This window comes from Coloeus monedula, assembly GCF_965178545.1.
Source record: "Coloeus monedula genome assembly, chromosome: 9".
NCBI classification, from domain to species: Eukaryota; Metazoa; Chordata; class Aves; order Passeriformes; family Corvidae; genus Coloeus; species Coloeus monedula.
In genome coordinates, this window is record NC_138789.1 from 3,337,848 (window position 1) to 3,361,951 (window position 24,104).

Sequence of the window (24,104 nt, forward strand, 5' to 3'; positions counted from 1 at the left end):
GCAGCGTGAGTCCCTCCCACGGGCACACAGTCCTCCCAAAACTGCTGCGGCGTGGGTCACTCTTCCACGGGGTGCACTCCTCCAAGGCCAGGCTGCTTCAGCCTGGCAGCAGGGCACCCTCTCTCCATCGGCTCTCCCACTGGAGCACAGCCTCCTCCAGGCATCCACCTGCTCTGGCATGGACACCTCCCCCGTGGGCTGCGGATGTATGTCTGCATCCCCTGTGCATTCCCAGGGCTGTGGGCGGATCTCTGCATCCCCCATGGATCCCCAGGGGCTGTGGGTGGATCTCTGCATCCCCCGTGGATCCCCAGGGGCTGTGGGTGGATCTCTGCATCCCCCGTGGATCCCCACAGGCTGTGGGTGGATCTCTGCATCCCTCGTGGATCCCCAGGGGCTGTGGGTGCATCTCTGCATCCCCTGTGCGTCCCCACAGGCTGTGGGTGGATCTCTGCATCCCCCATGGATTCCCATCAGCTGCAGGGGCACAGCTGCTTCACCACGGTCTTCACCACAACCTGCAGAAGAATTTTGGCTCCAGCACTTGGAGCATCTCCTGCCCCTCCTTCTCCACTGACTCCGGTGCCTCTGTGTTATTCCCCTCAGGTGTTCTCACCTGCTCCTCTTCTCTGGACAGGAAAAAACTGTCCATGCACACTTCGTTTTGATTTTCTTCTTCAATCTGTTATCACAGAGGTGTTACCAGCCTCTGCAATTGGCCCAGCCTTGGCCAGCAGCTTGTCCATCTTCAGAGCCATCAGGGATTAGCTCTGTCTGACATGGGGAAAGTTTCCAGCAGCTTCTCACAGCAGCCACCTCTGTGGCCCCCCCGCTGCCAAAAACCAGGCCCTGCAAAACCAACACAGTCCCCTGGTCCGGGGCTGCTCCGGGCCCGTTCCCGGCTGCCCCGCTGCTGTTGGGACCCTTTGTGACACGGGACATGATGGTGGCCAGAGACCTTTGTGACATCAGAGAGCCCCACCCTGGCTGAGGGGTTTCTAGGGGCACCGCAGGGCTCGGGGTGCCCAGTCCCAGGAGAGCCACTCCAGGAGGAGGAAGCAACTCCCGGGATCCGTCTGCGCCAGAGGCCCAGAGCGACGGACGCGGACAGAGGCAGCGAAGCCACCCCCGAGTCCCGGTGCCCCAGCCCCGTAGCCAGCTGGCCGCACGGCCAGGCCCGCAGCAGGCAGTGAGTAGGGGCAGGGAGCAGGTCAGGCCTGCCACTGTCACACATCGAGGGGAGGACGAGGGGAGCTTTGCTGAGATGGGCCAAGAGCTTTCCCGGTGGGGAGCTGAGACGGAGCAGGAGATGTCCAAAATCTCCCTGCGGGAACAGCAGACAGGGCCAGAAGTGCACCCAGTGAAGGACAGCAGCGACAAGGAGCTGTCCCGAGGGGCAGAGGATGGAGCCCAAGAGCTGTCCCAGCAGCAGGACGATGTCACCTGCAGCACTGGGGACAAACCCTTGGGCCCAGGGATGGAGGAGGGGCCCCAGCCTTGTGTCCCGGCGGGGCCCGGCTCCCCCAGCCCCGCGGGCACAGCGGGGGCAGCAGAGGCAGCGCCTGCCCCGCCCTGCGCCTCTCCTGCCCCGGGCCGTGCCGCGGAGGCCGAGCCGGCAGCTGCTGCCCCGGCCGGAGCTGCTGGGCAGGAGGAGCCCCCCGAGCCTCTCGCTGCCCAGCAGGAGGAAAAGGCACCGCAGTCTCCTGTGCCCAGCTGGGAGCTGCCCTCAGCAAGGGCACAGAGCCGGGTTCCTGCCCCCGGGAGCCCCCCCGCGGGCCGCAACCTGGTTCTTGAATTGGCCTGGCACCTGAGCCGTGAGTGTGAGTGGCCCATCCAGCGATCCAAGTGGGAGCTGGAGGGAGTGTGGGACATGGAGCAAAGACTGGCTGCGAAAATGGGAGAAACAGCCACGGCTGAAAGGGAGCAGAGCCCGGTGCCGGACCCGCTGAGACCCCCCAGGCCCTTGCCCAGCCAGCTGGGAGCCCTCAGGGAGCAGCAGGAGGGGACAGCGGCGTGGTCAGAGGAAGGCAGCGACGAGGAGATCTCGGACTGCGACAGCTCCTGGGACTCCAGCAGCACCACATCCCCGCGCGAGGGGGAATATTACTTAGACATGGAGCTGTTCCCAGAGGCAGACGACAGAGACAAAGACCTGTCTCAGTGGATTGGTGTCACCTTCAGCGCTGGGAAGAGACCCTTGAGCTCAGTGATGGAGGATGAGGAGGGGCCGCAGCCTTGTTCCCCAGCGGGGCTCGGGCAGCTGTTCCGTTGGGCCAGTGTCACCTTCAGCCCTGGGGACAGAGCCTTGAGCCCAGAGATGGAGTGGGATGTGGTGCCGCAGCCTTGCTTCGCACTGGCGCCCGACATGTGTTCCCGCTGGGTCCCTGTCACCTTCAACCCTCTGAAGACACTCTTGAGTCCAGTGATGGAGGAGGAGGAGGAGGAGCTGCAGCCTTGTTCCCCAGAGAGTGAGCACGAGGCAGAGCTGTCCCGGGGAGAAAGGAACAGCTGCTCCCCAAGGGTGTCCCAGGGGGAAGAGTGTTCGGAGCCCGAGCTGTCCAGGGAAGTGTCGGGCAGGGAAGAGTGCACGGAGGAAGAGATGTCCCTCAGAGAAGCCAGCAGCTCCCAGGAGCGCTCAGACTGGGAAGAACACCTGGAGAAAGAGCTGTCCCAGGGGGACATCGAGAGCCGGGAAGAAGTTTCCGATTGGGAAGAACACGTTGGCACAGCCCTTTCCCAACAGGAAGTGTCCCTCGGCCAGGACGTGACCCCAGGGAACGGCCACAGACCCTCCGTGCACTCCAGCTGGGAGAATGACAGCGACCAGGAGCTCGCGCAAGAGCCCTGGGAAGTCGGCACCGAATCTGGCAGCTGCGTGAAGCCCTTGGCCCCGGAGGAGGACGAGTGGGACGAGCTGAGCGTCCTGGAGCTGCCCCCGGAGGAAGACAAAGAGCAAAACCAGAGGGCTTTTGCGGCAGACGGGCTCCCAGTGCCTGTGCCTCGTGAGGCCTGGGTTGAGGGCCCGGCACCGGAGCCGTGCAGCCTCCCCAGCCCCTCGCCTGCCCGGCTGGGAGCCCAGGCCCTCCGTGAGCAGCCGGCTGCCCCCAGGAAACGTCCCTCCCGCTTCAGGCGGGCGCTGCGGGCGCTGCGGGGGCTGTTCCGCTGTCCCTGCCTGGCGGCACCGCCCGAGGAGTAGCAGCGACACGGCACCCACAGCAGCCACCACACGGCACCCATTGCTCCAGAGCCGCCCTCCCTGCGGGGCTGCGGCACCCACGGGGCTCCCAACCCACGGCATCGGGAACCAACGGCAACGGGAGCAGGAGCATGGAGAAGACGGACATGACCAAGAGAAGGTGAAGAAGACGACAAAGACAAAGACGGAGACGACAAAGACGATGAAGAAGGCGGAGATGAAGAGGATGAAGACGATGACAAAGACAACCAAGACAAAGAAGAAGTATTTAAGAATAGTGATAGGAATATAGGCAATACATAGTTGAAACAGAGGAACAAGAATAAGAATTTAAGATTCCATAGAAGAAGAGGAATAAGAATTTAAAAATCTATAGAAGAAGAATAGTAATAAGAATAAGAATTGTAAAATCCATAGGAAAAGAAGAGGAATAAGTCGAAGAAGAATGTAGAAATACGTAGAAGAAGATAAGAAGAAGCAGAATAGTGAGAATAAGGAGAATAATTTAGAATTCCATTAGTGAAGATAGAATCTAGTAAATAAATTAAATTAGCAAATCATTTCTGTTTGTTCCATATTTGTGGAACACGGGGTTCCATTTGTTAAAGTGGGCGAGGCTTATGCTCAGCAGAAGGCCCCGTGGGAAAGGCCCAGCTGCGGCTGCACGGTTGGAAGTTGCCTGAGGGCTGAGAGGCAGCTGCGAGTGAGGAGAGGGTCAGGTGAGTGACAGCTGGAAGTGAGACTGTGATTGGCTGGAGGAACGCGTGCACAGCAGTGAGCGGGAAGCTGATTGGCTGATAGGACGCGCGGCCAGCAGCACTGCAGCTGAGCCAGCCAATGGGTGCCCTTCTGCTGTTCCGTTCTGTCAGGCTGCGCTTGGCTTTCGGTTGGGATTAAGGGAATAAAGAGGGGGCGGCTTTTGGCAATAAACCAAGGACATACAAGGGGCTCTGTCCTCTTTGTTCCCCATTGCTGCACATATTGTACATTTACATTGCAGTGTAGGATATAAAAACATGAATGCGCAGTAGGTTGAATAGGACAGAGTTCCATCTCCTGAAGCTGTTTCCCATTTTCCAATAAAATTTGTGAGGCACAAGAGCAGAGTCTCCAGATTTCCCTTCTCCTCTCTCCGAGCCATTGATGCATTTCCCACCTCAGTCCCAGGGAGTGCCCTGGGAGCAGCGACTGCTCAGCCCCAGCGCCCGCGGGAGAGTCCCCGGCTGGAACCCGGAAAGCTTGGAGCCAGCTGGGATTGGGCTCTGCTCCCAGGGAATGAGGGATGGGATGAGAGGGAACGGCCTCCACCTGTGCCAGGCAAGGGTCAGGTTGGATACTGGCAACAATTAATGCCTGGAAAGGGTTTTCCAGGCCAGGCATGGGTTTCAATGGGATCCTGGAGCAATGGGAGCTGCACACGGTGGGATGCTTCCAGGCCAGATTTTGCCGTGGAAAACACAACCCTTTCCCTGGGTTTGGAATAAACCTGGAGTCAATCCAGGTCCCACGCAGGGCTCTGGGCACAGCAGGGCCATGAGTGCCTGTTGTGGTTTGGCGCTGGCCCTACGCCAGGCACCCACGAGCGTCACTCACTGACCCTCCCCTTCCACAGCTGGGCAGGGGAGAGAAAAATGTAATGAAGTTGAGTTAAGGACCGGGAGAAAACACTCCAAGGGCAAAACAGGCTCAGCTTAGAGGTACAAAGTGAGTTTATTGCTGACAAAATAGAGGAGGATCATGAGAAGTAAAAGAAGCCCTTAAGAAAAGCACCTTTTTCCCCCAAGCCCTCCCTCCCTCCCAGCGACAGCGCAGGGGAAAGGGCGTGGGGGTTTGCTCAGTTTGCCACACGAGGTTTTCTGCCACTGCTCACGGAGAGGAGCCCTTCCCCTGCTGCCCCGTGGGGTCCCTGCCACGGGAGACAGTTCTCCGTGACCTTCTCCAGCGTGGGTCCACTCTCACGAGCAGCGGTCCTGCCAAAACTGCTGCAGCGTGAGTCCCTCCCACGGGCACACAGTCCTCCCAAAACTGCTGCGGCGTGGGTCACTCTTCCACGGGGTGCACTCCTCCAAGGCCAGGCTGCTTCAGCCTGGCAGCAGGGCACCCTCTCTCCATCGGCTCTCCCACTGGAGCACAGCCTCCTCCAGGCATCCACCTGCTCTGGCATGGACACCTCCCCCGTGGGCTGCGGATGTATGTCTGCATCCCCTGTGCATTCCCAGGGCTGTGGGCGGATCTCTGCATCCCCCATGGATCCCCAGGGGCTGTGGGTGGATCTCTGCATCCCCCGTGGATCCCCAGGGGCTGTGGGTGGATCTCTGCATCCCCCGTGGATCCCCACAGGCTGTGGGTGGATCTCTGCATCCCTCGTGGATCCCCAGGGGCTGTGGGTGCATCTCTGCATCCCCTGTGCGTCCCCACAGGCTGTGGGTGGATCTCTGCATCCCCCATGGATTCCCATCAGCTGCAGGGGCACAGCTGCTTCACCACGGTCTTCACCACAACCTGCAGAAGAATTTTGGCTCCAGCACTTGGAGCATCTCCTGCCCCTCCTTCTCCACTGACTCCGGTGCCTCTGTGTTATTCCCCTCAGGTGTTCTCACCTGCTCCTCTTCTCTGGACAGGAAAAAACTGTCCATGCACACTTCGTTTTGATTTTCTTCTTCAATCTGTTATCACAGAGGTGTTACCAGCCTCTGCAATTGGCCCAGCCTTGGCCAGCAGCTTGTCCATCTTCAGAGCCATCAGGGATTAGCTCTGTCTGACATGGGGAAAGTTTCCAGCAGCTTCTCACAGCAGCCACCTCTGTGGCCCCCCCGCTGCCAAAAACCAGGCCCTGCAAAACCAACACAGTCCCCTGGTCCGGGGCTGCTCCGGGCCCGTTCCCGGCTGCCCCGCTGCTGTTGGGACCCTTTGTGACACGGGACATGATGGTGGCCAGAGACCTTTGTGACATCAGAGAGCCCCACCCTGGCTGAGGGGTTTCTAGGGGCACCGCAGGGCTCGGGGTGCCCAGTCCCAGGAGAGCCACTCCAGGAGGAGGAAGCAACTCCCGGGATCCGTCTGCGCCAGAGGCCCAGAGCGACGGACGCGGACAGAGGCAGCGAAGCCACCCCCGAGTCCCGGTGCCCCAGCCCCGTAGCCAGCTGGCCGCACGGCCAGGCCCGCAGCAGGCAGTGAGTAGGGGCAGGGAGCAGGTCAGGCCTGCCACTGTCACACATCGAGGGGAGGACGAGGGGAGCTTTGCTGAGATGGGCCAAGAGCTTTCCCGGTGGGGAGCTGAGACGGAGCAGGAGATGTCCAAAATCTCCCTGCGGGAACAGCAGACAGGGCCAGAAGTGCACCCAGTGAAGGACAGCAGCGACAAGGAGCTGTCCCGAGGGGCAGAGGATGGAGCCCAAGAGCTGTCCCAGCAGCAGGACGATGTCACCTGCAGCACTGGGGACAAACCCTTGGGCCCAGGGATGGAGGAGGGGCCCCAGCCTTGTGTCCCGGCGGGGCCCGGCTCCCCCAGCCCCGCGGGCACAGCGGGGGCAGCAGAGGCAGCGCCTGCCCCGCCCTGCGCCTCTCCTGCCCCGGGCCGTGCCGCGGAGGCCGAGCCGGCAGCTGCTGCCCCGGCCGGAGCTGCTGGGCAGGAGGAGCCCCCCGAGCCTCTCGCTGCCCAGCAGGAGGAAAAGGCACCGCAGTCTCCTGTGCCCAGCTGGGAGCTGCCCTCAGCAAGGGCACAGAGCCGGGTTCCTGCCCCCGGGAGCCCCCCCGCGGGCCGCAACCTGGTTCTTGAATTGGCCTGGCACCTGAGCCGTGAGTGTGAGTGGCCCATCCAGCGATCCAAGTGGGAGCTGGAGGGAGTGTGGGACATGGAGCAAAGACTGGCTGCGAAAATGGGAGAAACAGCCACGGCTGAAAGGGAGCAGAGCCCGGTGCCGGACCCGCTGAGACCCCCCAGGCCCTTGCCCAGCCAGCTGGGAGCCCTCAGGGAGCAGCAGGAGGGGACAGCGGCGTGGTCAGAGGAAGGCAGCGACGAGGAGATCTCGGACTGCGACAGCTCCTGGGACTCCAGCAGCACCACATCCCCGCGCGAGGGGGAATATTACTTAGACATGGAGCTGTTCCCAGAGGCAGACGACAGAGACAAAGACCTGTCTCAGTGGATTGGTGTCACCTTCAGCGCTGGGAAGAGACCCTTGAGCTCAGTGATGGAGGATGAGGAGGGGCCGCAGCCTTGTTCCCCAGCGGGGCTCGGGCAGCTGTTCCGTTGGGCCAGTGTCACCTTCAGCCCTGGGGACAGAGCCTTGAGCCCAGAGATGGAGTGGGATGTGGTGCCGCAGCCTTGCTTCGCACTGGCGCCCGACATGTGTTCCCGCTGGGTCCCTGTCACCTTCAACCCTCTGAAGACACTCTTGAGTCCAGTGATGGAGGAGGAGGAGGAGGAGCTGCAGCCTTGTTCCCCAGAGAGTGAGCACGAGGCAGAGCTGTCCCGGGGAGAAAGGAACAGCTGCTCCCCAAGGGTGTCCCAGGGGGAAGAGTGTTCGGAGCCCGAGCTGTCCAGGGAAGTGTCGGGCAGGGAAGAGTGCACGGAGGAAGAGATGTCCCTCAGAGAAGCCAGCAGCTCCCAGGAGCGCTCAGACTGGGAAGAACACCTGGAGAAAGAGCTGTCCCAGGGGGACATCGAGAGCCGGGAAGAAGTTTCCGATTGGGAAGAACACGTTGGCACAGCCCTTTCCCAACAGGAAGTGTCCCTCGGCCAGGACGTGACCCCAGGGAACGGCCACAGACCCTCCGTGCACTCCAGCTGGGAGAATGACAGCGACCAGGAGCTCGCGCAAGAGCCCTGGGAAGTCGGCACCGAATCTGGCAGCTGCGTGAAGCCCTTGGCCCCGGAGGAGGACGAGTGGGACGAGCTGAGCGTCCTGGAGCTGCCCCCGGAGGAAGACAAAGAGCAAAACCAGAGGGCTTTTGCGGCAGACGGGCTCCCAGTGCCTGTGCCTCGTGAGGCCTGGGTTGAGGGCCCGGCACCGGAGCCGTGCAGCCTCCCCAGCCCCTCGCCTGCCCGGCTGGGAGCCCAGGCCCTCCGTGAGCAGCCGGCTGCCCCCAGGAAACGTCCCTCCCGCTTCAGGCGGGCGCTGCGGGCGCTGCGGGGGCTGTTCCGCTGTCCCTGCCTGGCGGCACCGCCCGAGGAGTAGCAGCGACACGGCACCCACAGCAGCCACCACACGGCACCCATTGCTCCAGAGCCGCCCTCCCTGCGGGGCTGCGGCACCCACGGGGCTCCCAACCCACGGCATCGGGAACCAACGGCAACGGGAGCAGGAGCATGGAGAAGACGGACATGACCAAGAGAAGGTGAAGAAGACGACAAAGACAAAGACGGAGACGACAAAGACGATGAAGAAGGCGGAGATGAAGAGGATGAAGACGATGACAAAGACAACCAAGACAAAGAAGAAGTATTTAAGAATAGTGATAGGAATATAGGCAATACATAGTTGAAACAGAGGAACAAGAATAAGAATTTAAGATTCCATAGAAGAAGAGGAATAAGAATTTAAAAATCTATAGAAGAAGAATAGTAATAAGAATAAGAATTGTAAAATCCATAGGAAAAGAAGAGGAATAAGTCGAAGAAGAATGTAGAAATACGTAGAAGAAGATAAGAAGAAGCAGAATAGTGAGAATAAGGAGAATAATTTAGAATTCCATTAGTGAAGATAGAATCTAGTAAATAAATTAAATTAGCAAATAATTTCTGTTTGTTCCATATTTGTGGAACACGGGGTTCCATTTGTTAAAGTGGGCGAGGCTTATGCTCAGCAGAAGGCCCCGTGGGAAAGGCCCAGCTGCGGCTGCACGGTTGGAAGTTGCCTGAGGGCTGAGAGGCAGCTGCGAGTGAGGAGAGGGTCAGGTGAGTGACAGCTGGAAGTGAGACTGTGATTGGCTGGAGGAACGCGTGCACAGCAGTGAGCGGGAAGCTGATTGGCTGATAGGACGCGCGGCCAGCAGCACTGCAGCTGAGCCAGCCAATGGGTGCCCTTCTGCTGTTCCGTTCTGTCAGGCTGCGCTTGGCTTTCGGTTGGGATTAAGGGAATAAAGAGGGGGCGGCTTTTGGCAATAAACCAAGGACATACAAGGGGCTCTGTCCTCTTTGTTCCCCATTGCTGCACATATTGTACATTTACATTGCAGTGTAGGATATAAAAACATGAATGCGCAGTAGGTTGAATAGGACAGAGTTCCATCTCCTGAAGCTGTTTCCCATTTTCCAATAAAATTTGTGAGGCACAAGAGCAGAGTCTCCAGATTTCCCTTCTCCTCTCTCCGAGCCATTGATGCATTTCCCACCTCAGTCCCAGGGAGTGCCCTGGGAGCAGCGACTGCTCAGCCCCAGCGCCCGCGGGAGAGTCCCCGGCTGGAACCCGGAAAGCTTGGAGCCAGCTGGGATTGGGCTCTGCTCCCAGGGAATGAGGGATGGGATGAGAGGGAACGGCCTCCACCTGTGCCAGGCAAGGGTCAGGTTGGATACTGGCAACAATTAATGCCTGGAAAGGGTTTTCCAGGCCAGGCATGGGTTTCAATGGGATCCTGGAGCAATGGGAGCTGCACACGGTGGGATGCTTCCAGGCCAGATTTTGCCGTGGAAAACACAACCCTTTCCCTGGGTTTGGAATAAACCTGGAGTCAATCCAGGTCCCACGCAGGGCTCTGGGCACAGCAGGGCCATGAGTGCCTGTTGTGGTTTGGCGCTGGCCCTACGCCAGGCACCCACGAGCGTCACTCACTGACCCTCCCCTTCCACAGCTGGGCAGGGGAGAGAAAAATGTAATGAAGTTGAGTTAAGGACCGGGAGAAAACACTCCAAGGGCAAAACAGGCTCAGCTTAGAGGTACAAAGTGAGTTTATTGCTGACAAAATAGAGGAGGATCATGAGAAGTAAAAGAAGCCCTTAAGAAAAGCACCTTTTTCCCCCAAGCCCTCCCTCCCTCCCAGCGACAGCGCAGGGGAAAGGGCGTGGGGGTTTGCTCAGTTTGCCACACGAGGTTTTCTGCCACTGCTCACGGAGAGGAGCCCTTCCCCTGCTGCCCCGTGGGGTCCCTGCCACGGGAGACAGTTCTCCGTGACCTTCTCCAGCGTGGGTCCACTCTCACGAGCAGCGGTCCTGCCAAAACTGCTGCAGCGTGAGTCCCTCCCACGGGCACACAGTCCTCCCAAAACTGCTGCGGCGTGGGTCACTCTTCCACGGGGTGCACTCCTCCAAGGCCAGGCTGCTTCAGCCTGGCAGCAGGGCACCCTCTCTCCATCGGCTCTCCCACTGGAGCACAGCCTCCTCCAGGCATCCACCTGCTCTGGCATGGACACCTCCCCCGTGGGCTGCGGATGTATGTCTGCATCCCCTGTGCATTCCCAGGGCTGTGGGCGGATCTCTGCATCCCCCGTGGATCCCCAGGGGCTGTGGGTGGATCTCTGCATCCCCCGTGGATCCCCAGGGGCTGTGGGTGGATCTCTGCATCCCCCGTGGATCCCTGTGGGCTTTGGGTGGATCTCTGCATCCCCCGTGGATCCCTGTGGGCTTTGGGTGGATCTCTGCATCCCCCGTGGATCCCCAGGGGCTGTGGGTGGATCTCTGCATCCCCTGTGCATCCCCAGGGGCTGTGGGTGGATCTCTGCATCCCCCGTGGATCCCCAGGGGCTGTGGGTGGATCTCTGCATCCCCCGTGGATCCCCAGGGGCTGTGGGTGGATCTCTGCATCCCCCGTGGATCCCCAGGAACTGTGGGTGGATCTCTGCATCCCCTGTGCATCCCCAGGGGCTGTGGGTGGATCTCTGCATCCCCCGTGGATCCCCAGGGCTGTGGGTGGATCTCTCCATCCCTCGTGGATCCCCACAGGCTGTGGGTGGATCTCTGCATCTCCCGTGGATCCCCAGGGGCTGTGGGTGGATCTCTGCATCCCCTGTGCATCCCCAGGGGCTGTGGGTGGATCTCTGCATCCCCCGTGGATCCCCAGGGCTGTGGGTGGATCTCTCCATCCCTCGTGGATCCCCACAGGCTGTGGGTGGATCTCTGCATCTCCCGTGGATCCCTAGGGGCTGTGCGTGGATCTCTGCATCCCCCATGGATTCCCATCAGCTGCAGGGGCACAGCTGCTTCACCACGGTCTTCACCACAACCTGCCGAAGAATTTTGGCTCCAGCACTTGGAGCATCTCCTGCCCCTCCTTCTCCACTGACTCCGGTGCCTCTGTGTTATTCCCCTCAGGTGTTCTCACCTGCTCCTCTTCTCTGGACAGGAAAAAACTGTCCATGCACACTTCGTTTTGATTTTCTTCTTCAATCTGTTATCACAGAGGTGTTACCAGCCTCTGCAATTGGCCCAGCCTTGGCCAGCAGCTTGTCCATCTTCAGAGCCATCAGGGATTAGCTCTGTCTGACATGGGGAAAGTTTCCAGCAGCTTCTCACAGCAGCCACCTCTGTGGCCCCCCCGCTGCCAAAAACCAGGCCCTGCAAAACCAACACAGTCCCCTGGTCCGGGGCTGCTCCGGGCCCGTTCCCGGCTGCCCCGCTGCTGTTGGGACCCTTTGTGACACGGGACATGATGGTGGCCAGAGACCTTTGTGACATCAGAGAGCCCCACCCTGGCTGAGGGGTTTCTAGGGGCACCGCAGGGCTCGGGGTGCCCAGTCCCAGGAGAGCCACTCCAGGAGGAGGAAGCAACTCCCGGGATCCGTCTGCGCCAGAGGCCCAGAGCGACGGACGCGGACAGAGGCAGCGAAGCCACCCCCGAGTCCCGGTGCCCCAGCCCCGTAGCCAGCTGGCCGCACGGCCAGGCCCGCAGCAGGCAGTGAGTAGGGGCAGGGAGCAGGTCAGGCCTGCCACTGTCACACATCGAGGGGAGGACGAGGGGAGCTTTGCTGAGATGGGCCAAGAGCTTTCCCGGTGGGGAGCTGAGACGGAGCAGGAGATGTCCAAAATCTCCCTGCGGGAACAGCAGACAGGGCCAGAAGTGCACCCAGTGAAGGACAGCAGCGACAAGGAGCTGTCCCGAGGGGCAGAGGATGGAGCCCAAGAGCTGTCCCAGCAGCAGGACGATGTCACCTGCAGCACTGGGGACAAACCCTTGGGCCCAGGGATGGAGGAGGGGCCCCAGCCTTGTGTCCCGGCGGGGCCCGGCTCCCCCAGCCCCGCGGGCACAGCGGGGGCAGCAGAGGCAGCGCCTGCCCCGCCCTGCGCCTCTCCTGCCCCGGGCCGTGCCGCGGAGGCCGAGCCGGCAGCTGCTGCCCCGGCCGGAGCTGCTGGGCAGGAGGAGCCCCCCGAGCCTCTCGCTGCCCAGCAGGAGGAAAAGGCACCGCAGTCTCCTGTGCCCAGCTGGGAGCTGCCCTCAGCAAGGGCACAGAGCCGGGTTCCTGCCCCCGGGAGCCCCCCCGCGGGCCGCAACCTGGTTCTTGAATTGGCCTGGCACCTGAGCCGTGAGTGTGAGTGGCCCATCCAGCGATCCAAGTGGGAGCTGGAGGGAGTGTGGGACATGGAGCAAAGACTGGCTGCGAAAATGGGAGAAACAGCCACGGCCGAAAGGGAGCAGAGCCCGGTGCCGGACCCGCTGAGACCCCCCAGGCCCTTGCCCAGCCAGCTGGGAGCCCTCAGGGAGCAGCAGGAGGGGACAGCGGCGTGGTCAGAGGAAGGCAGCGACGAGGAGATCTCGGACTGCGACAGCTCCTGGGACTCCAGCAGCACCACATCCCCGCGCGAGGGGGAATATTACTTAGACATGGAGCTGTTCCCAGAGGCAGACGACAGAGACAAAGACCTGTCTCAGTGGATTGGTGTCACCTTCAGCGCTGGGAAGAGACCCTTGAGCTCAGTGATGGAGGATGAGGAGGGGCCGCAGCCTTGTTCCCCAGCGGGGCTCGGGCAGCTGTTCCGTTGGGCCAGTGTCACCTTCAGCCCTGGGGACAGAGCCTTGAGCCCAGAGATGGAGTGGGATGTGGTGCCGCAGCCTTGCTTCGCACTGGCGCCCGACATGTGTTCCCGCTGGGTCCCTGTCACCTTCAACCCTCTGAAGACACTCTTGAGTCCAGTGATGGAGGAGGAGGAGGAGGAGCTGCAGCCTTGTTCCCCAGAGAGTGAGCACGAGGCAGAGCTGTCCCGGGGAGAAAGGAACAGCTGCTCCCCAAGGGTGTCCCAGGGGGAAGAGTGTTCGGAGCCCGAGCTGTCCAGGGAAGTGTCGGGCAGGGAAGAGTGCACGGAGGAAGAGATGTCCCTCAGAGAAGCCAGCAGCTCCCAGGAGCGCTCAGACTGGGAAGAACACCTGGAGAAAGAGCTGTCCCAGGGGGACATCGAGAGCCGGGAAGAAGTTTCCGATTGGGAAGAACACGTTGGCACAGCCCTTTCCCAACAGGAAGTGTCCCTCGGCCAGGACGTGACCCCAGGGAACGGCCACAGACCCTCCGTGCACTCCAGCTGGGAGAATGACAGCGACCAGGAGCTCGCGCAAGAGCCCTGGGAAGTCGGCACCGAATCTGGCAGCTGCGTGAAGCCCTTGGCCCCGGAGGAGGACGAGTGGGACGAGCTGAGCGTCCTGGAGCTGCCCCCGGAGGAAGACAAAGAGCAAAACCAGAGGGCTTTTGCGGCAGACGGGCTCCCAGTGCCTGTGCCTCGTGAGGCCTGGGTTGAGGGCCCGGCACCGGAGCCGTGCAGCCTCCCCAGCCCCTCGCCTGCCCGGCTGGGAGCCCAGGCCCTCCGTGAGCAGCCGGCTGCCCCCAGGAAACGTCCCTCCCGCTTCAGGCGGGCGCTGCGGGCGCTGCGGGGGCTGTTCCGCTGTCCCTGCCTGGCGGCACCGCCCGAGGAGTAGCAGCGACACGGCACCCACAGCAGCCACCACACGGCACCCATTGCTCCAGAGCCGCCCTCCCTGCGGGGCTGCGGCACCCACGGGGCTCCCAACCCACGGCATCGGGAACCAACGGCAACGGGAGCAGGAGCATGGAGAAGACGGACATGACCAAGAGAAGGTGAAGAAGACGACAAAGACAAAGACGGAGACGACAAAGACGATGAAGAAGGCGGAGATGAAGAGGATGAAGACGATGACAAAGACAACCAAGACAAAGAAGAAGTATTTAAGAATAGTGATAGGAATATAGGCAATACATAGTTGAAACAGAGGAACAAGAATAAGAATTTAAGATTCCATAGAAGAAGAGGAATAAGAATTTAAAAATCTATAGAAGAAGAATAGTAATAAGAATAAGAATTGTAAAATCCATAGGAAAAGAAGAGGAATAAGTCGAAGAAGAATGTAGAAATACGTAGAAGAAGATAAGAAGAAGCAGAATAGTGAGAATAAGGAGAATAATTTAGAATTCCATTAGTGAAGATAGAATCTAGTAAATAAATTAAATTAGCAAATCATTTCTGTTTGTTCCATATTTGTGGAACACGGGGTTCCATTTGTTAAAGTGGGCGAGGCTTATGCTCAGCAGAAGGCCCCGTGGGAAAGGCCCAGCTGCGGCTGCACGGTTGGAAGTTGCCTGAGGGCTGAGAGGCAGCTGCGAGTGAGGAGAGGGTCAGGTGAGTGACAGCTGGAAGTGAGACTGTGATTGGCTGGAGGAACGCGTGCACAGCAGTGAGCGGGAAGCTGATTGGCTGATAGGACGCGCGGCCAGCAGCACTGCAGCTGAGCCAGCCAATGGGTGCCCTTCTGCTGTTCCGTTCTGTCAGGCTGCGCTTGGCTTTCGGTTGGGATTAAGGGAATAAAGAGGGGGCGGCTTTTGGCAATAAACCAAGGACATACAAGGGGCTCTGTCCTCTTTGTTCCCCATTGCTGCACATATTGTACATTTACATTGCAGTGTAGGATATAAAAACATGAATGCGCAGTAGGTTGAATAGGACAGAGTTCCATCTCCTGAAGCTGTTTCCCATTTTCCAATAAAATTTGTGAGGCACAAGAGCAGAGTCTCCAGATTTCCCTTCTCCTCTCTCCGAGCCATTGATGCATTTCCCACCTCAGTCCCAGGGAGTGCCCTGGGAGCAGCGACTGCTCAGCCCCAGCGCCCGCGGGAGAGTCCCCGGCTGGAACCCGGAAAGCTTGGAGCCAGCTGGGATTGGGCTCTGCTCCCAGGGAATGAGGGATGGGATGAGAGGGAACGGCCTCCACCTGTGCCAGGCAAGGGTCAGGTTGGATACTGGCAACAATTAATGCCTGGAAAGGGTTTTCCAGGCCAGGCATGGGTTTCAATGGGATCCTGGAGCAATGGGAGCTGCACACGGTGGGATGCTTCCAGGCCAGATTTTGCCGTGGAAAACACAACCCTTTCCCTGGGTTTGGAATAAACCTGGAGTCAATCCAGGTCCCACGCAGGGCTCTGGGCACAGCAGGGCCATGAGTGCCTGTTGTGGTTTGGCGCTGGCCCTATGCCAGGCACCCACGAGCGTCACTCACTGACCCTCCCCTTCCACAGCTGGGCAGGGGAGAGAAAAATGTAATGAAGTTGAGTTAAGGACCGGGAGAAAACACTCCAAGGGCAAAACAGGCTCAGCTTAGAGGTACAAAGTGAGTTTATTGCTGACAAAATAGAGGAGGATCATGAGAAGTAAAAGAAGCCCTTAAGAAAAGCACCTTTTTCCCCCAAGCCCTCCCTCCCTCCCAGCGACAGCGCAGGGGAAAGGGCGTGGGGGTTTGCTCAGTTTGCCACACGAGGTTTTCTGCCACTGCTCACGGAGAGGAGCCCTTCCCCTGCTGCCCCGTGGGGTCCCTGCCACGGGAGACAGTTCTCCGTGACCTTCTCCAGCGTGGGTCCACTCTCACGAGCAGCGGTCCTGCCAAAACTGCTGCAGCGTGAGTCCCTCCCACGGGCACACAGTCCTCCCAAAACTGCTGCGGCGTGGGTCACTCTTCCACGGGGTGCACTCCTCCAAGGCCAGGCTGCTTCAGCCTGGCAGCAGGGCACCCTCTCTCCATCGGCTCTCCCACTGGAGCACAGCCTCCTCCAGGCATCCACCTGCTCTGGCATGGACACCTCCCCCGTGGGCTGCGGATGTATGTCTGCATCCCCTGTGCATTCCCAGGGCTGTGGGCGGATCTCTGCATCCCCCGTGGATCCCCAGGGGCTGTGGGTGGATCTCTGCATCCCCCGTGGATCCCCAGGGGCTGTGGGTGGATCTCTGCATCCCCCGTGGATCCCTGTGGGCTTTGGGTGGATCTCTGCATCCCCCGTGGATCCCTGTGGGCTTTGGGTGGATCTCTGCATCCCCCGTGGATCCCCAGGGGCTGTGGGTGGATCTCTGCATCCCCTGTGCATCCCCAGGGGCTGTGGGTGGATCTCTGCATCCCCCGTGGATCCCCAGGGGCTGTGGGTGGATCTCTGCATCCCCCGTGGATCCCCAGGGGCTGTGGGTGGATCTCTGCATCCCCCGTGGATCCCCAGGAACTGTGGGTGGATCTCTGCATCCCCTGTGCATCCCCAGGGGCTGTGGGTGGATCTCTGCATCCCCCGTGGATCCCCAGGGCTGTGGGTGGATCTCTCCATCCCTCGTGGATCCCCACAGGCTGTGGGTGGATCTCTGCATCTCCCGTGGATCCCCAGGGGCTGTGGGTGGATCTCTGCATCCCCTGTGCATCCCCAGGGGCTGTGGGTGGATCTCTGCATCCCCCGTGGATCCCCAGGGCTGTGGGTGGATCTCTCCATCCCTCGTGGATCCCCACAGGCTGTGGGTGGATCTCTGCATCTCCCGTGGATCCCTAGGGGCTGTGCGTGGATCTCTGCATCCCCCATGGATTCCCATCAGCTGCAGGGGCACAGCTGCTTCACCACGGTCTTCACCACAACCTGCCGAAGAATTTTGGCTCCAGCACTTGGAGCATCTCCTGCCCCTCCTTCTCCACTGACTCCGGTGCCTCTGTGTTATTCCCCTCAGGTGTTCTCACCTGCTCCTCTTCTCTGGACAGGAAAAAACTGTCCATGCACACTTCGTTTTGATTTTCTTCTTCAATCTGTTATCACAGAGGTGTTACCAGCCTCTGCAATTGGCCCAGCCTTGGCCAGCAGCTTGTCCATCTTCAGAGCCATCAGGGATTAGCTCTGTCTGACATGGGGAAAGTTTCCAGCAGCTTCTCACAGCAGCCACCTCTGTGGCCCCCCCGCTGCCAAAAACCAGGCCCTGCAAAACCAACACAGTCCCCTGGTCCGGGGCTGCTCCGGGCCCGTTCCCGGCTGCCCCGCTGCTGTTGGGACCCTTTGTGACACGGGACATGATGGTGGCCAGAGACCTTTGTGACATCAGAGAGCCCCACCCTGGCTGAGGGGTTTCTAGGGGCACCGCAGGGCTCGGGGTGCCCAGTCCCAGGAGAGCCACTCCAGGAGGAGGAAGCAACTCCCGGGATCCGTCTGCGCCAGAGGCCCAGAGCGACGGACGCGGACAGAGGCAGCGAAGCCACCCCCGAGTCCCGGTGCCCCAGCCCCGTAGCCAGCTGGCCGCACGGCCAGGCCCGCAGCAGGCAGTGAGTAGGGGCAGGGAGCAGGTCAGGCCTGCCACTGTCACACATCGAGGGGAGGACGAGGGGAGCTTTGCTGAGATGGGCCAAGAGCTTTCCCGGTGGGGAGCTGAGACGGAGCAGGAGATGTCCAAAATCTCCCTGCGGGAACAGCAGACAGGGCCAGAAGTGCACCCAGTGAAGGACAGCAGCGACAAGGAGCTGTCCCGAGGGGCAGAGGATGGAGCCCAAGAGCTGTCCCAGCAGCAGGACGATGTCACCTGCAGCACTGGGGACAAACCCTTGGGCCCAGGGATGGAGGAGGGGCCCCAGCCTTGTGTCCCGGCGGGGCCCGGCTCCCCCAGCCCCGCGGGCACAGCGGGGGCAGCAGAGGCAGCGCCTGCCCCGCCCTGCGCCTCTCCTGCCCCGGGCCGTGCCGCGGAGGCCGAGCCGGCAGCTGCTGCCCCGGCCGGAGCTGCTGGGCAGGAGGAGCCCCCCGAGCCTCTCGCTGCCCAGCAGGAGGAAAAGGCACCGCAGTCTCCTGTGCCCAGCTGGGAGCTGCCCTCAGCAAGGGCACAGAGCCGGGTTCCTGCCCCCGGGAGCCCCCCCGCGGGCCGCAACCTGGTTCTTGAATTGGCCTGGCACCTGAGCCGTGAGTGTGAGTGGCCCATCCAGCGATCCAAGTGGGAGCTGGAGGGAGTGTGGGACATGGAGCAAAGACTGGCTGCGAAAATGGGAGAAACAGCCACGGCCGAAAGGGAGCAGAGCCCGGTGCCGGACCCGCTGAGACCCCCCAGGCCCTTGCCCAGCCAGCTGGGAGCCCTCAGGGAGCAGCAGGAGGGGACAGCGGCGTGGTCAGAGGAAGGCAGCGACGAGGAGATCTCGGACTGCGACAGCTCCTGGGACTCCAGCAGCACCACATCCCCGCGCGAGGGGGAATATTACTTAGACATGGAGCTGTTCCCAGAGGCAGACGACAGAGACAAAGACCTGTCTCAGTGGATTGGTGTCACCTTCAGCGCTGGGAAGAGACCCTTGAGCTCAGTGATGGAGGATGAGGAGGGGCCGCAGCCTTGTTCCCCAGCGGGGCTCGGGCAGCTGTTCCGTTGGGCCAGTGTCACCTTCAGCCCTGGGGACAGAGCCTTGAGCCCAGAGATGGAGTGGGATGTGGTGCCGCAGCCTTGCTTCGCACTGGCGCCCGACATGTGTTCCCGCTGGGTCCCTGTCACCTTCAACCCTCTGAAGACACTCTTGAGTCCAGTGATGGAGGAGGAGGAGGAGGAGCTGCAGCCTTGTTCCCCAGAGAGTGAGCACGAGGCAGAGCTGTCCCGGGGAGAAAGGAACAGCTGCTCCCCAAGGGTGTCCCAGGGGGAAGAGTGTTCGGAGCCCGAGCTGTCCAGGGAAGTGTCGGGCAGGGAAGAGTGCACGGAGGAAGAGATGTCCCTCAGAGAAGCCAGCAGCTCCCAGGAGCGCTCAGACTGGGAAGAACACCTGGAGAAAGAGCTGTCCCAGGGGGACATCGAGAGCCGGGAAGAAGTTTCCGATTGGGAAGAACACGTTGGCACAGCCCTTTCCCAACAGGAAGTGTCCCTCGGCCAGGACGTGACCCCAGGGAACGGCCACAGACCCTCCGTGCACTCCAGCTGGGAGAATGACAGCGACCAGGAGCTCGCGCAAGAGCCCTGGGAAGTCGGCACCGAATCTGGCAGCTGCGTGAAGCCCTTGGCCCCGGAGGAGGACGAGTGGGACGAGCTGAGCGTCCTGGAGCTGCCCCCGGAGGAAGACAAAGAGCAAAACCAGAGGGCTTTTGCGGCAGACGGGCTCCCAGTGCCTGTGCCTCGTGAGGCCTGGGTTGAGGGCCCGGCACCGGAGCCGTGCAGCCTCCCCAGCCCCTCGCCTGCCCGGCTGGGAGCCCAGGCCCTCCGTGAGCAGCCGGCTGCCCCCAGGAAACGTCCCTCCCGCTTCAGGCGGGCGCTGCGGGCGCTGCGGGGGCTGTTCCGCTGTCCCTGCCTGGCGGCACCGCCCGAGGAGTAGCAGCGACACGGCACCCACAGCAGCCACCACACGGCACCCATTGCTCCAGAGCCGCCCTCCCTGCGGGGCTGCGGCACCCACGGGGCTCCCAACCCACGGCATCGGGAACCAACGGCAACGGGAGCAGGAGCATGGAGAAGACGGACATGACCAAGAGAAGGTGAAGAAGACGACAAAGACAAAGACGGAGACGACAAAGACGATGAAGAAGGCGGAGATGAAGAGGATGAAGACGATGACAAAGACAACCAAGACAAAGAAGAAGTATTTAAGAATAGTGATAGGAATATAGGCAATACATAGTTGAAACAGAGGAACAAGAATAAGAATTTAAGATTCCATAGAAGAAGAGGAATAAGAATTTAAAAATCTATAGAAGAAGAATAGTAATAAGAATAAGAATTGTAAAATCCATAGGAAAAGAAGAGGAATAAGTCGAAGAAGAATGTAGAAATACGTAGAAGAAGATAAGAAGAAGCAGAATAGTGAGAATAAGGAGAATAATTTAGAATTCCATTAGTGAAGATAGAATCTAGTAAATAAATTAAATTAGCAAATCATTTCTGTTTGTTCCATATTTGTGGAACACGGGGTTCCATTTGTTAAAGTGGGCGAGGCTTATGCTCAGCAGAAGGCCCCGTGGGAAAGGCCCAGCTGCGGCTGCACGGTTGGAAGTTGCCTGAGGGCTGAGAGGCAGCTGCGAGTGAGGAGAGGGTCAGGTGAGTGACAGCTGGAAGTGAGACTGTGATTGGCTGGAGGAACGCGTGCACAGCAGTGAGCGGGAAGCTGATTGGCTGATAGGACGCGCGGCCAGCAGCACTGCAGCTGAGCCAGCCAATGGGTGCCCTTCTGCTGTTCCGTTCTGTCAGGCTGCGCTTGGCTTTCGGTTGGGATTAAGGGAATAAAGAGGGGGCGGCTTTTGGCAATAAACCAAGGACATACAAGGGGCTCTGTCCTCTTTGTTCCCCATTGCTGCACATATTGTACATTTACATTGCAGTGTAGGATATAAAAACATGAATGCGCAGTAGGTTGAATAGGACAGAGTTCCATCTCCTGAAGCTGTTTCCCATTTTCCAATAAAATTTGTGAGGCACAAGAGCAGAGTCTCCAGATTTCCCTTCTCCTCTCTCCGAGCCATTGATGCATTTCCCACCTCAGTCCCAGGGAGTGCCCTGGGAGCAGCGACTGCTCAGCCCCAGCGCCCGCGGGAGAGTCCCCGGCTGGAACCCGGAAAGCTTGGAGCCAGCTGGGATTGGGCTCTGCTCCCAGGGAATGAGGGATGGGATGAGAGGGAACGGCCTCCACCTGTGCCAGGCAAGGGTCAGGTTGGATACTGGCAACAATTAATGCCTGGAAAGGGTTTTCCAGGCCAGGCATGGGTTTCAATGGGATCCTGGAGCAATGGGAGCTGCACACGGTGGGATGCTTCCAGGCCAGATTTTGCCGTGGAAAACACAACCCTTTCCCTGGGTTTGGAATAAACCTGGAGTCAATCCAGGTCCCACGCAGGGCTCTGGGCACAGCAGGGCCATGAGTGCCTGTTGTGGTTTGGCGCTGGCCCTACGCCAGGCACCCACGAGCGTCACTCACTGACCCTCCCCTTCCACAGCTGGGCAGGGGAGAGAAAAATGTAATGAAGTTGAGTTAAGGACCGGGAGAAAACACTCCAAGGGCAAAACAGGCTCAGCTTAGAGGTACAAAGTGAGTTTATTGCTGACAAAATAGAGGAGGATCATGAGAAGTAAAAGAAGCCCTTAAGAAAAGCACCTTTTTCCCCCAAGCCCTCCCTCCCTCCCAGCGACAGCGCAGGGGAAAGGGCGTGGGGGTTTGCTCAGTTTGCCACACGAGGTTTTCTGCCACTGCTCACGGAGAGGAGCCCTTCCCCTGCTGCCCCGTGGGGTCCCTGCCACGGGAGACAGTTCTCCGTGACCTTCTCCAGCGTGGGTCCACTCTCACGAGCAGCGGTCCTGCCAAAACTGCTGCAGCGTGAGTCCCTCCCACGGGCACACAGTCCTCCCAAAACTGCTGCGGCGTGGGTCACTCTTCCACGGGGTGCACTCCTCCAAGGCCAGGCTGCTTCAGCCTGGCAGCAGGGCACCCTCTCTCCATCGGCTCTCCCACTGGAGCACAGCCTCCTCCAGGCATCCACCTGCTCTGGCATGGACACCTCCCCCGTGGGCTGCGGATGTATGTCTGCATCCCCTGTGCATTCCCAGGGCTGTGGGCGGATCTCTGCATCCCCCATGGATCCCCAGGGGCTGTGGGTGGATCTCTGCATCCCCCGTGGATCCCCAGGGGCTGTGGGTGGATCTCTGCATCCCCCGTGGATCCCCACAGGCTGTGGGTGGATCTCTGCATCCCTCGTGGATCCCCAGGGGCTGTGGGTGCATCTCTGCATCCCCTGTGTGTCCCCACAGGCTGTGGGTGGATCTCTGCATCCCCCATGGATTCCCATCAGCTGCAGGGGCACAGCTGCTTCACCACGGTCTTCACCACAACCTGCCGAAGAATTTTGGCTCCAGCACTTGGAGCATCTCCTGCCCCTCCTTCTCCACTGACTCCGGTGCCTCTGTGTTATTCCCCTCAGGTGTTCTCACCTGCTCCTCTTCTCTGGACAGGAAAAAACTGTCCATGCACACTTCGTTTTGATTTTCTTCTTCAATCTGTTATCACAGAGGTGTTACCAGCCTCTGCAATTGGCCCAGCCTTGGCCAGCAGCTTGTCCATCTTCAGAGCCATCAGGGATTAGCTCTGTCTGACATGGGGAAAGTTTCCAGCAGCTTCTCACAGCAGCCACCTCTGTGGCCCCCCCGCTGCCAAAAACCAGGCCCTGCAAAACCAACACAGTCCCCTGGTCCGGGGCTGCTCCGGGCCCGTTCCCGGCTGCCCCGCTGCTGTTGGGACCCTTTGTGACACGGGACATGATGGTGGCCAGAGACCTTTGTGACATCAGAGAGCCCCACCCTGGCTGAGGGGTTTCTAGGGGCACCGCAGGGCTCGGGGTGCCCAGTCCCAGGAGAGCCACTCCAGGAGGAGGAAGCAACTCCCGGGATCCGTCTGCGCCAGAGGCCCAGAGCGACGGACGCGGACAGAGGCAGCGAAGCCACCCCCGAGTCCCGGTGCCCCAGCCCCGTAGCCAGCTGGCCGCACGGCCAGGCCCGCAGCAGGCAGTGAGTAGGGGCAGGGAGCAGGTCAGGCCTGCCACTGTCACACATCGAGGGGAGGACGAGGGGAGCTTTGCTGAGATGGGCCAAGAGCTTTCCCGGTGGGGAGCTGAGACGGAGCAGGAGATGTCCAAAATCTCCCTGCGGGAACAGCAGACAGGGCCAGAAGTGCACCCAGTGAAGGACAGCAGCGACAAGGAGCTGTCCCGAGGGGCAGAGGATGGAGCCCAAGAGCTGTCCCAGCAGCAGGACGATGTCACCTGCAGCACTGGGGACAAACCCTTGGGCCCAGGGATGGAGGAGGGGCCCCAGCCTTGTGTCCCGGCGGGGCCCGGCTCCCCCAGCCCCGCGGGCACAGCGGGGGCAGCAGAGGCAGCGCCTGCCCCGCCCTGCGCCTCTCCTGCCCCGGGCCGTGCCGCGGAGGCCGAGCCGGCAGCTGCTGCCCCGGCCGGAGCTGCTGGGCAGGAGGAGCCCCCCGAGCCTCTCGCTGCCCAGCAGGAGGAAAAGGCACCGCAGTCTCCTGTGCCCAGCTGGGAGCTGCCCTCAGCAAGGGCACAGAGCCGGGTTCCTGCCCCCGGGAGCCCCCCCGCGGGCCGCAACCTGGTTCTTGAATTGGCCTGGCACCTGAGCCGTGAGTGTGAGTGGCCCATCCAGCGATCCAAGTGGGAGCTGGAGGGAGTGTGGGACATGGAGCAAAGACTGGCTGCGAAAATGGGAGAAACAGCCACGGCCGAAAGGGAGCAGAGCCCGGTGCCGGACCCGCTGAGACCCCCCAGGCCCTTGCCCAGCCAGCTGGGAGCCCTCAGGGAGCAGCAGGAGGGGACAGCGGCGTGGTCAGAGGAAGGCAGCGACGAGGAGATCTCGGACTGCGACAGCTCCTGGGACTCCAGCAGCACCACATCCCCGCGCGAGGGGGAATATTACTTAGACATGGAGCTGTTCCCAGAGGCAGACGACAGAGACAAAGACCTGTCTCAGTGGATTGGTGTCACCTTCAGCGCTGGGAAGAGACCCTTGAGCTCAGTGATGGAGGATGAGGAGGGGCCGCAGCCTTGTTCCCCAGCGGGGCTCGGGCAGCTGTTCCGTTGGGCCAGTGTCACCTTCAGCCCTGGGGACAGAGCCTTGAGCCCAGAGATGGAGTGGGATGTGGTGCCGCAGCCTTGCTTCGCACTGGCGCCCGACATGTGTTCCCGCTGGGTCCCTGTCACCTTCAACCCTCTGAAGACACTCTTGAGTCCAGTGATG